Here is a 10853-nt window from a genome sequence, read left to right as displayed (position 1 = left end):
TGTTTCTATACAGAACATTGCAATTGCATGTATAAAGTAAAGTTGAATAAAGCACTTACCTGGAGCTCTCAGAGAAGCCAGTTTCTAAAGGGGTGGGCTGCCTCTCTGAATGAATATTTATAGAGTAGATGCTGACCACCAGGGGCAGCATAGAGCAGTTTGGAGGCTATAAAAGCTGCAGACTGGTTTCTTTTGGGAGTCTGTGTTAAGCATTTGTAAGAGGTAGTTATAGAGCTCCAGGAGTGTGCTTGAAGGGTTACAGTTGACCACCTGCTGGTAAAAGTTGGTATGGCACTGTTGCAAAAAACTATTTTTTCCTGAATGTGATAAAAATAAATCACAATTTCCACTGAAGATCTGTCTGGCTACTGAACCTGCATGTGCCCAGTGACAATTATGTAAAAATAATTGTACCTGACTGAATGGGCACCACAGCTAAGAGTGAAAAAGCAGAAACAAAACAAACTAATTACTGCATTATAAAAATTACCCCTATATGTAATAAAAGGCACTAAGTTTGCCCAGGAGCAGTAACCCATAGAAACCAATAAGATGTTTGCTTTTAAACAGGTGACCAGTAAATTCTACCTGCTGATTTGCTGCTATGGGTTAAGGCTGCTGGCCAGTTTTTGTTGAATTTATTACATAAACCCTCTACGTGTGTTGTTTTGCATGCGTAAAAACTGTATTCATATATCATTAGGTTCTAACCTGTAAGAAATAAAAAGGTTCCATTACCCATAGCAAAAAACCAAGACATTTTCTTTTAAATAGGGGGCCAGTAAATGCTACTTGCTGATTAGTTGCTACAGATGACTAAACAAATTTGCACCTTCTTTACATTACGATTCCTTCTTGGCATTAATTATTTTGCTGGATCAGACAAACATAAAAAATGTTCTCTCAACCATGCACTACAAACAATGGATATCTATGTGTTGCAGACATGCTCTGGAGCCCGCGCCTTGGATGTAAACATGGAAAAGACCTTTAACCTGAAACTGGGACCATTCAAAAGGCTGGGTGAGTACACATGGGGCTATATGTTATACATGATGTGAACCTAATTGAAATGAACACAAATAAGAATGAATATCACATTTATAATATAATATTGTTCATTAGGAAGTGCCTTACATAGGAAAAAAATATCCTTAGTGCATTCTTAAAGATCAGCCTGAATACAGCATCATAATAATTATTTTAAATTGTAACAACTTAAGTCCTTGCCCTTTTTGTAGGATTCAGATTGAGCCAAAGTTTTCAGCCGAACAAAACCCAAACTGATGGAGGTAGATTTATTAAAGTTCAAATTTTGGGGTTTTTTTCGAATTTGAGAAAAAAACTAGAAAATCTTTATTGCTAGCTTATTCATGAAAAAAGTAGAATCTTTGAAACTCAGTTGCTAAAAGGAATGTAAAAAAACTCAGTTGCACCAAAATTCTCAAACTTATTTTCAAAAAGTGCCTACTGCGCATGTCTGATGGATTTCCATTGGAGCAGAGGCAGTGAGCATGCCCAGTAGGCACTTCTTTGACATCTTCACAGAGAAGGAGAGCTCAGAAAAAAGGGGGTGGGGCTTTATGCTAGACTAGGAAAAGCTGCACATGAGTTGCTTGCACTGTAGAACTTGAGGCAATGCAGCGAGAAAGTTATGTTAACTTATCACTGTTTAGAGTTTTTTTAATTAAAGTTTACTTATCCTTTAATGATAATATGGTGGTTGTTCATAGTGACTGACAGGCCAGGGGTACAGCGTGTGTGTGGAAATATGATCAGTTGAGGTATAAAAGGAAAGAAGACATCCAAGAGGATATAACAGATGTACAGTTGGGCACTTGAGATATGACAAAAGGGGAAAATCTGGAGATTTGAGTGGAATCTGCATAAAGATGGTACAGGAAGCCAAATGAGAGTACCATGTACTTACTGTCCAGTCAATAACAGCTGAAACATACGAGTCCCTTTACAGTTTAGTAATACAAACTATTGACATGTACTCACTAATAGTAAATATTAAAACATTATTTTTTGAGCTCAAGCAGGATTTGTGCAATTCAAATTCCTACTCTGTCATTTATATCAATGTTGTGGCCTGTTAAATGTAATAAACTTTCTTTTGCTTTCCAGATTCACCTCCGACTGCAGCTCCTGGTAAAAACTCCCTTGTTTGTGAATTTGATTAAATTTGATTAAAAGTGCAGGCAAAGTAATGATCTCCTTCCCCTTCTCAAACATTTGCATATTTCCATTTTATTTTACCTGGGCACCAACTGAAAGGACCAGTTACACCATAAAGGGAATATTATTATTTGGCCTGTTGTTTCCTTTGTTTCCATCATTGTAGTTTTAAAGAGAAAATTAAGGGGCAGATTTATCAAAATCAGTGACCACCCTATTTAAAAGTTGCAAAGAGCTAGAAGAAAAAGACTAATAGATAAAAAAAAACCTTGAAATAAATAATGAAGACCAATTGAAAAGTTGCTTGGAATAGGCAGTTCTATAACATACTAAAAGTTAACTTAAACGTGAACTACCCCTTTTAATACATAATAATCTGAATTAAACATAGTCTGGGTATGACCTATAAAAACAATTAATTGTAGGTGAAATGCAGATGAGACAGGTTTTAGCAGTGCAATATATAGCAATATGGCTCAGCATGTTACAGAAGAATACCAATCACTGCAGTAGAAAAATAACCCCCATATGTAATAAAAGGCACTATGTTTGCCCAGGAGCACTAACCCATAGAAACCAATAAGAAGTTTCCTTTTAAACAGGTGACCAGTAAATTCTACCTGCTGATTGGTTGCTATGGGTTAAGGCTGCTGGCCAACTTTAGTAACTTGTACTCACTAATGTACTCACTAATAGTAAATATTAAAACATTAATTTTAAACTCAAGCAGGATTTGTGTCATTTATAACAATGTTGTGGCCTGTTAAATATAATGAACTTTCTTTTGCTTTCCAGATTCACCGTCTGCAGCTCCTGGTAAAAACTCCCTTGTTTGTGAATTTGATTAAACTAGAAATGTTTGTACTTAAGTGCAGGCAAAGTAACGATCTCCTTCCCCTTCTCAAACTTTGAATATTTCCATTTTATTTTACCTGGGCACCAACTGAAAGGACCAGTTACACCATTAAGGGAATATTATTATTTGGCATGTTGTATCCTTTGTTTCCATCATTGTATTATTAAAGAGAGCATTAAGGGGCAGATTTATCAAAATCAGTGACCCCTATTTGAAAGCTGCAAAGAGCTAGAAGTAAAAAAAAATAGATAAAAAAAACCTTGAAATAAATAATGAAGACCAATTCAAAAGGTGCTTAGAATAGGCAGTTCTACAGTATAAGATACATACTAAAAGTTAACTTAAACGCGAACTACCCCTTTAATACAAAATAATCTCATTTAAGCATAGTTTGGGTATGACCTATAAAAAAAATTGGAGATGAATGATCATCTGCAGATGAAACAGGTTTTAGCAGTGCAATATATAGCAATTTGGCTCAGCATGTTACAGAGGAATACCAATCACTGCAGTAGAAAAATAACCCTCATATGTAATAAAAGGCACTATGTTTGCCCAGGAGCAGTAACCCATAGAAACCAACAAGAAGTTTGCTTTTAAACAATTAAATTCTACCTGCTGGATAAGGCTGCTGGCCAGTTTTAGTAACTTGTACTCACTAATGTACTCACTAATAGTAAATATTATTTTTTAAACTGAAGCAGGATTTGTGTCATTTATAACAATGTTGTGGCCTGTTAAATGTAATAAACTTTCTTTTGCTTTCCAGATTCACCGTCTGCAGCTTCCGGTAAAACTTTGTGAATTTAATTAAACTAGAAATGATTGTACATAAGTGCAGGCAAAGTAATGATCATTACAAGCAGGGCTGTAACTTGGGATTTTATGGCCTCATGCCACCCCCCATCCCCATACACATATTTGATATACAAAAACTTAAATGGGAGATCACAGGATGCATTTTGGGAATGAAAAGGGCATAGTTTTAATTACAAAACATACAGATACAATAATATCAACATATTGACTTACAAACCAAAGGTTTTTAAATGTTAAACATAAATCGATTCGACTTTCAAGGAATGCTTGCCAAGGATAAGCACCATGCACCTTTCTGGGCTACCTGACATGCCTTCTGCCCAACCCCTCAGGGGCCAGATGGGCAAGTAAAACGTCACCACTCTTATGGGACTCAAACCAGTTGGCTACTTATCTATAACATCTATAACAATCACTGCCTATAGTCCCCCAAAGGCAAGCATTTCACCGCCAACTGTGACAGAATTATTAGCCAAATACATGTACACAACAACCAACACCTAGGCACTTAAAGGAACAGTAAAACTAAAAAATATAAATGTTTTAAAATAATTAAAATATTATGTACTGTTGCCCTGCACTGGTAAAAGTTGTGTGTTTGCTTTAGAAAGACTACTGTAGCTAATAGAAATAGCTGTTGTGTAGCCATGGGGGCAGCCATTTAAATTGAAAAAAGGAGAAAAGGCACAGGTTACATAAGAAGATAACAGATAAACTGTGTAGAATACAACGGGAATCTATGCTACTTATCTGTTATCTGCTTAGTAACCTGTGCCTTTTCTCCTTTTTTCAATTTAAATGGCTGCCCCCATGGCTACACAGCAGGGTTTTTATATAAACTGTAGTAGTGTTTATGAAGCAAACACACAAATTTTAACAGTGCAGGGCAATAGTACATAATATATTAATTATTTTTATACACTTTCATTTTTTGGTGTTACTGTTCCTTTAAAATTGTCTATAGGTGGGTGGGAGGGACAGTGCTATGGCTACTCCTGCACTTCCAAGCCCTTTTACTAGCTTCCTCTCTATACACAGGATTGTTTGTCTGAAGTTCCTGTTAGGTTTTTATCATACCCTTTCTCTGTAGGGCACTCCCGTGGCTTCAGGGTCTGCTCCATCTTTAGTTACACCCGTGGTTACTAGTCTTTTACATTAATCCCCTTGACCGCTCTGGTATAGCCATTTTAGCTCTTCCTATTCTGTCTCTACCATATTAGTTTTTGTAATTTGTGTTTTCTCCTACATCAGTACAGATTTTACACTAGCATCCGAGTGCTCCAAATAAATCCATATAATCTGGATGTTCAAGGTCATCTAACTTTATAAAATACAATTATACAATTTAGATTGATTAGGAATATGTTTATAAATAGAGAAAAAAAGATTGAAGCTTATCACTGTTCCCTAAATTAGTATCTACTTCATATTAAAGACATATGCAACATTTACTTCTAAGAAGATGCAGCCTAAATCCCAGTGCTTCAGAAAAAGATCTCTTCTGTTTGATGTTTACAAGGTGTTTTCTTTGCTGTTGGAGAAGTGTGTAAAGACTGCTACTGACCACTGGTTTAATGGGTGCCACCTAACACCACTTGTACAGGAATGTCTCTTCCATAAGATACCATTACCAATACCATTACCAATAAACACTTAAATGCACATTTTCAGTATAAGAACTGCTGGTAAAAGCATTATTAGGTTGTCCCCAAAGAAGCCAGTGAGAGCCAGGAGGAGTAGTAATAGGCTACTTAATCAGTGATAGAAAAATCACTGCATTTGATAATTAGCCTTATTAATCCTTTACGTATTTGAACTAAGCAGCAGATTTATTAAAATTTGAGTTTGGAAGAAAAAAGTGGATGTAAAAAACAACAACACCTCGTGCAGTGTTTCTTCTCCAATGCTAGCTTATATAATAAAAATGCAACAGAATATTCCCCCTCAAGTTTTCTTGACAAGAACCACATTGTCCCACTCATTTTTAATGAAGCTAAGAAACTCAAAGGATTTAATACTGAGAAAATAAATAAACAGATAAAGTTGTTAGAGACAATTCTCATTGACTTCTATCGAAACTTGCCAGCTTTTACTTGCTAAAGGTTTTTCTGCCGACTTTTTGGGGATTTTTTTCTTTAAAGGAAAACTATACCCTCAGAATGAATACTAAACCAACTGATAGTTTATATCATATTAAGTGGCCTATTAAAGAATCTCACCAAATTGGAATATATATATATATATATATATCAGTAAATATTGCCCTTTTACATCCTTTCCATTGATCCACCATTTAGTGATGGTCTGTGTGCTCCCTCAGAGATCACATGACAGGAAATAATGCAGCTCTAACTGTAACAGGAAGTTGTGTGGGAGCAAAAGGCAGAACTCTGTCCATTAATTGGCTGATGTGGCCTAGCATGTATGTGTGCCTTGGCTTGTTTGTGTGCACTGTGAATCCTATTCTTAGAATGGAAGGTTTCTATTTAGCATTACCCAATAGCACATACTACTACAAAAGTAGATTTTTATGAAAATGGTTTATTATTAAATCGCCCAGTTTTTAATTGGTCTTACACTGTTATACTAACATTAGAAGCAGTAGTAATTGTTTTACTAGGATTTCTCTGTTGTCTTAAATGTCTAATCATGGAAGTATTCTAGTGGCAACTGATACCTTCATAAACAATCATTCATTTCAATGGAGTGCTATAATGCCTTCTTTCATTCTCTCCTCCAGGCACCCAAGCATCATGGACAGTTACTGTGCTGCTAATGCTCATGTCAGCAGTCTTGGTTTCTGGAAAGCAGTGATATTCTGCGCTGGATTTCTCAAACCTGCAAACCCAGGCACTGCAGGATTCTTCAGTTTTCATGGAAATATCCAGTCTTATTTTACATGTTGTCAATAGACAATGCTATCCTTTAGAATTGTGCAGAGCACTGGAATAGTTGATTATTAGTAGATAATAATGACATATGAGCTTATAAATTTTCTTTAAATGGCCAATAGGTGGCAGTAGAGTTTTGTTAAAACCAATTAAAAATTTATGACCGTAGTTCACCCCCCAACCACTAGTGTGGGGAAGAATGTATAAAAGGGGGCCACACCCAGAATTAGTGGTCTTTATGGGACAATACAGGAAGAGACCAGCTAGAAGTGAAGAAGACCAATATACAGGGTAAGGAGAGGTCAGAACAGGGCAGCTAATAGTTGAGCAGGCACTAGGTGTCTGAGTCAGGGTTCAGTAGTAAGGGTCGTCTATTGCCCCACCAAGGAGGGTAGAGGGAAATAATCTTCCCAGTGGATCATCCACAGAACAGGGACCCGAGTAGATAGGGGTAGGCTAGAAGGAGGGCTTGATGAGCTTCGGGCTAGTGTCGGCCAGTAGAAAAGGCCTGGTGGAATAGCAAAGGGCACCGGGAGTGCTGGATTGCTGAACCAGGTGGGGACAGGAGCCCAAAAGTAGCTACCCCTGGTAAGACTGACGTCCTCTGGATACTGTGGAATTGTACATGTTTTGTAGAGAAAGCCCTGTTGGAAACATCGTGAATATTTACCTGTATGCTGTGACTCCCTTGTGATATGTGATTAAAGTTATTTTGCATTACTTGTTTGAATTGAGTTTATATTGCATTGTTCCGCATTGTTATGCATAGTACTGTACAGCATGGGATGATCTAGTCTGCTTATTTTATAGGTTTTTTCTTTTAAAAGTGTAAGGTGTAATCATAAACTATAGGAAGAATACAACTTTGCTTGTAATTTAGAGGCGCAACATTGTCTACCTAAACCTACACACTTATACTACATGCCCACAATCAGCCTTTAAAGATAAGAAAACCATCCTTAAATTCAAACAACAAGGAGAGTCACTATTGTTTTGGGGTTTCTATATTGATCCTGGAACTGTGTGCCTTGAGTCTGTGCATGGGATCAAAAATCAGGAGGTTGCCATGGTGTTTAGAAGTGCAATATTAAAAACTGGGTTACAGACACAGAACATTTGTCTTCCAGCAGGACAGTGACCCGAAGCACACTTCAAAGAGCACCCAAGAATGGTTTAAGACAAAGACCTGTAGTGGCCAGCAATGAGTTCAGATCTAAATCTCATAGAACACTTTTGGAGATACGTAAAAAGGGCAATGTAGAGAAGGCACCCTTCAAATATCAAAGAACTAAAGCAATTTACTGGCAATTTACTGCCAGTAAAGAGATGTAGAAAGCATATTACATAGTTAAATGGGGTTAAAAAAAAGAGTCCATCAAGTTCAACCCTTAAAAGGAAACCCAACACACATAAACCATATATACCAACAACAATACTAACTGTAGATATTAGTATCACAATAGCCTTGGATACTATGCTTGTTCAAGAACGCATCCAGGCCCCTCTTATAGGCATTAACAGAATCTGCCATTACAACATCACTAGGAAGGGCATTCCATAACCTCACTGCCCTCACCGTGAAAAACCACCTACGCTGCTTCAAATGGAAGCTCCGTTCCTCTAATCTAACATGGAGTCTGCAGTCGGATTTTTTCTGGAATGTGAAGAAGAGAATCAAGTATGTGATTGTCCTAGAGAGATGTATCCTCGAGTTTTCAAGGAAAGATCAACTTTAGATGGATTAACAGAGAAGGAAATAGTGAGGCGCTATAGATTAAGTAGAGCTGCAATCTATAGCCTGTATGAGGTACTGGAGCGTTATCTGCAGCCACTAACACATAGAAGCCATGCTGTTCCTGGCATAGTGAAACTTCTGTGCTCCCTTCATTTTTTTGGAAACAGAAGTTATCCGAAAGTTGGAGGGATATATGGTGGAGTGTCATACCCCACATTTTCACGTTGCCATGGGCAGGTCCTGGATGCAATACGTTCAGTGTCTGGGAATTATATAAAGTTTTCCATCAATAGAAATGACTGGAACACTGTAAAAAGAGAGCTCTATTGTGTCAGTGGCATCCCAAATGTCTTAGGTGCCATAGATTAGACGCATGTGGCATTTAATCACCCACTAGACAAAGAACATGTTTTCTGGAATTGCAAAATTACCATTCTCTGAATATCCAAGTCGTATGTGACAGTAAGATGAATATCATGAGTATTATGTCAGGATTTCCAGGCTCCTCACATGATTCTTACATCTTGAAGCAGTCTGGATTATCTGTTGATTTTGAAAGTGGAAACATGCCTCATGGATGGCTTTTAGGTAAGTATTTGTGTCATGTCTATCAGAAGTTTGCTATATTTGCTTTCTGTCTCCCACTGTGAAACCAGGGCCTGCCTGCCATAAGCATGATTTGCCATTGCAAGCAAGCCCTGTTTTCACAGTGGGAGACTGGAAGCAGCTTATTTGATTTCATGAACTTATTTCATCTTATTTTATTTCAGGAGATGCTGGCTACCCATGTTATCGGTGGCTAATGACTCCAATAACCAGGCCACATACAAGGGCTGAATCTGCTTTTAATGAAGCACATGTCAAAGTGCGGTCTATAATTGAGAGAACTTTTGTGGTTCTGAAACGCCGCTTCAGATGTCTGGATAAGGTAGGAGGAATCCTAATGTACAGCCCAAGTAATGTGGCCCAAAATGTTCTAGCATGTGCTGTACTGCACAATATTGCCAACTGTCATGGATTTGCCTGGGTTTGTGGCTGATGACCTAGATGATCCAATTCATCCAACCAGGGCTGGATTTGTCTTCTGGGTGCCCCGAGGCCGCCCCTGTTGGTCGCCTCCCCCTCCACCCGTGTGCATGCGTGAACCCCCCTGCGCAAGCCACGAGTGCGCATGCGCAAAACGCAACCCCCCCAGCCGCGAGGTGCTCCTTTCAACTCCCATACGGAGCAGTGGGGAGAGGTCCCAACCATCTCTGCTATTGCAGGCAACGAGCAACTCCGAAAAGGCTTTCCACTGGCGACTATTGTTGTTAATGGAAAGGCTTTTCGGAGTGGCTAGTTGACCACGATAGCACAATAGTTGTGGCGGACTCAATCATTCCGCGTGTTAATCACCAAATATGTGAAATAGTAACAAGATAAATGTTTATTTACATAGCACTATAATCACATAGGACTGATGTTAATGTTTTGTAACATTATTGGTTACTACCAAATTTTGGCTGGAAAAAATAAACAAAATAAAATGTTTGTAAAAAATATGAAAACAACTCTTTTCTTTAATGTTTGTATAAGATTTAGCAAATTGTGAAATTAGCGCACAAAACAGCAAAACCAATCTCAATTCATTTTAGATGTGTGTTTATTAAATGATCATCTCTATATGCACCCATTAATAGAAACATATCTACAAACAAATAAATAGATATTGGTGCAAATTTACAGTGATGAACTCTAATTAAACACTTTAAAGAAATCTGCCCCTCAGCATATCAACAGAATATGGGAAATTATTTTTTTTTGCAAAGTTGGTGAGTTGTACTTGAAGAAGTACTTGCTGAACTATCTGCACTATCTTTTCTACAATAGCGTGTTGCCACTGCTCGACTGCTATCTATAACACTTAGCAAGTTTTTGCTCAAGTCCTGTTGACAATTAATTATGTTGTCTAAAATTGCATTTTGTTTTTCCAACAAAGAAATATGCTGATCCTTGACATTTAAGTCTTGCTCATACATCTTTAACAGAGCTGCCTTGTATGAGGCTTGTTGTCCATGACTCTTATTGTAACGTGTTGTGGTGATACACAGATCAAGATGAAAAGCATGCAATTTTTTCATGAGAGATTTTTGATAATTGATAAGAGACTTATGGAAACGATTTTTTTCTGGTTCAAGTAGTTTTGGTGTAACAGTACTATTTGTGGATTTGAGCTTACGATTATGATGTGCTTTGTTGTGGGCATCCTGAGGGGTTATCATTATTATCATTACCAGCCTCATTCGCATGATCGGAAAATACAGCATAATTAGTTACATTTTCAGGACACTGTCTTGCATTAAACAATTTGTGTGGACATTAATTAAAAATG

The 10853-nt window shown here is 37.6% G+C and overlaps 1 non-coding gene across 1 annotated transcript; it reads left to right on the top strand.

The window, feature by feature from the left end:
• Window positions 1-207: 207 nt before the first annotated feature.
• On the top strand, window positions 208-7473 carry umod.1. Its single transcript, XR_004220502.1, has 6 exons — window positions 208-286; window positions 945-1023; window positions 2131-2154; window positions 2977-2997; window positions 3807-3827; window positions 6597-7473. It is a non-coding gene; the product is annotated as a uromodulin (uromucoid, Tamm-Horsfall glycoprotein), gene 1 (transcript).
• The last annotated feature ends 3380 nt before the right edge of the window (window positions 7474-10853 follow it).

The sequence above is a fragment of the Xenopus tropicalis genome, chromosome 9, assembly GCF_000004195.4.
Source record: "Xenopus tropicalis strain Nigerian chromosome 9, UCB_Xtro_10.0, whole genome shotgun sequence".
Taxonomy (NCBI): domain Eukaryota; kingdom Metazoa; phylum Chordata; class Amphibia; order Anura; family Pipidae; genus Xenopus; species Xenopus tropicalis.
Note: the sequence above shows the minus strand (reverse complement) of the source record. Positions and strands in the feature narration are given on the sequence as shown.